Here is a 400-nt window from a genome sequence, read left to right as displayed (position 1 = left end):
TAACAGAGTTTATTTCAACAAGCACTGAGATTATGACAGGTTCGGGTTCAGGCCTGGGAAACTGGTTCACTGGAGTCTGCGTGGGAGACAGTTCAGTTAGCGAAGAATCAGAGGAGCTTGACTTTGGGGGTTTCTGGTTTGTACCTTGAGGGTTCTTGAGGTTAGCTTTGGGAGAGTCACTGTTGGCTCTGGAGAGGAGTTGATCAGCAGAGTCCGCTTGCTGCTTCAGCGTCTCACGTCTAGTAATGAACAGACCTTGGCTTTGGGTTTCCCAGCTCTTAGTCCTGAGCTGCATGGAAGTTCTCTATGGATCTTCAGGTTTGGCTCAGAGGGTTGGCTCGGCAGGTTAGCTCTTCCAGAGCTTCACAGAGGAGACACTGGTTTCCAACTGGATACAACA

The sequence above is a fragment of the Cyprinodon variegatus genome, unplaced genomic scaffold (genome assembly GCF_000732505.1).
Source record: "Cyprinodon variegatus isolate N-32 unplaced genomic scaffold, C_variegatus-1.0 Scaffold2612, whole genome shotgun sequence".
In the NCBI taxonomy this organism is placed as follows: domain Eukaryota; kingdom Metazoa; phylum Chordata; class Actinopteri; order Cyprinodontiformes; family Cyprinodontidae; genus Cyprinodon; species Cyprinodon variegatus.
This window is presented reverse-complemented; position numbering follows the sequence as displayed.